Source organism: Aplysia californica, unplaced genomic scaffold, assembly GCF_000002075.1.
Source record: "Aplysia californica isolate F4 #8 unplaced genomic scaffold, AplCal3.0 scaffold00064, whole genome shotgun sequence".
In the NCBI taxonomy this organism is placed as follows: domain Eukaryota; kingdom Metazoa; phylum Mollusca; class Gastropoda; order Aplysiida; family Aplysiidae; genus Aplysia; species Aplysia californica.
The window spans coordinates 1,723,190-1,724,343 of NW_004797334.1; the positions used below are offsets into that span (position 1 = coordinate 1,723,190).

The following is a 1,154-nucleotide window of genomic DNA, read 5'->3' on the forward strand; positions in this document are numbered from 1 at the left end:
AAACAAACAAACAAACAAACAAACAAACAAACAAACAAACAAATAAGCAGACAGTCCTGACCTGGCTGAAGAACATGAGGTGTACAGACGAACAAACAAACAAACAAACAAACAAACAAACAAACAAATAAACAAACAAACAAGCAGACATTCCTGACCTGGCTGAAGAACATGAGGTGTACACTCCGCCATCTGCTATGCTCGGGGCACTGTCTGATGTAGGGCACAAGGAACTTGAAGATGACATGCTCCAGCAGTAAGACCAACACGCCAACGATGAAGCCCACACACAGGAGGACAAACAAGCCTGGGCAGAAACAGGGAGTCACGTGAGAGGAGGGAGAGGGAGGAGGAGATGGAGGGGAGGAGGGAGGAGATGGAGGGGAGGTAGGAGGAGGAGAATGAGGGGAGGAGGGAGGAGATGGAGGGGAGGTAGGAGGAGGAGGAGGGGAGGGAGGAGATGGAGGAAAGGTAGGAGGACGAGGAGGACGAGATGAGGGAAGAGATGGAGGTGAGGAAGGAGGAGGAGGAGTTTAGTTTTGGTAGATCTAGAGGTTTTACGGCTCTCACAACTGCATAAGGTCTTGTGAGCGCCAGAAGATTATAGTATTACAAGAGAGTAACAAATATAAAAAGAAGAAGGGGAGAAAAAAACAATAGATGTTTTATAGGAAAGAAGAAGCAAAGAGGAGAAGATGGAGGTGAGGAAGAAAGAGGAGAAGGAGGAGGCATTGTTAAATGACAGGGGGTGGGGGGGGGGGGCTACAATCACAAAAGCATTTTTTTTTTAAAATGTGTTCTTCAAACAGACAAAAGAATGAATGGAGAACCATGATCGCCGAAGTCAGCCAAAGATCTGGCACTTGATGATGATGATGGTGGTTTTTCAATTGTAAACTTTCTATATTGCATAATGCTCTATTTATATATTTTATCTGCCTTTCTATCTTCTTATCCACCCATCTACCTGTCCGTCTTCCTGTCACCTATCTATGGAAAGAAAAAAAGAAGATTTTGGTATCTTTTGTGAAATGTTACCGGTTGTTCTTGAACTCCTCCCACTCCCTCCACCCCCCACACACATTTACACGCATATACACACATACACACATACACATACACACACACACACACATAGACATGCCACATATAAT

At 44.5% G+C, this 1,154-nt stretch overlaps 1 long non-coding RNA gene across 1 annotated transcript in view; it reads right to left on the reverse strand.

Annotated features, from left to right (window-relative positions):
- The window catches only part of LOC118477320, a 17,840-nt gene extending 17,512 nt beyond the window's left edge, over positions 1-328 (reverse strand). The window contains exon 1 of the long non-coding RNA XR_004858290.1: positions 159-328. This is a non-coding gene — a long non-coding RNA (uncharacterized LOC118477320). The remainder of the gene's footprint in view (positions 1-158) is intronic.
- Positions 329-1,154: the final 826 nt, after the last annotated feature.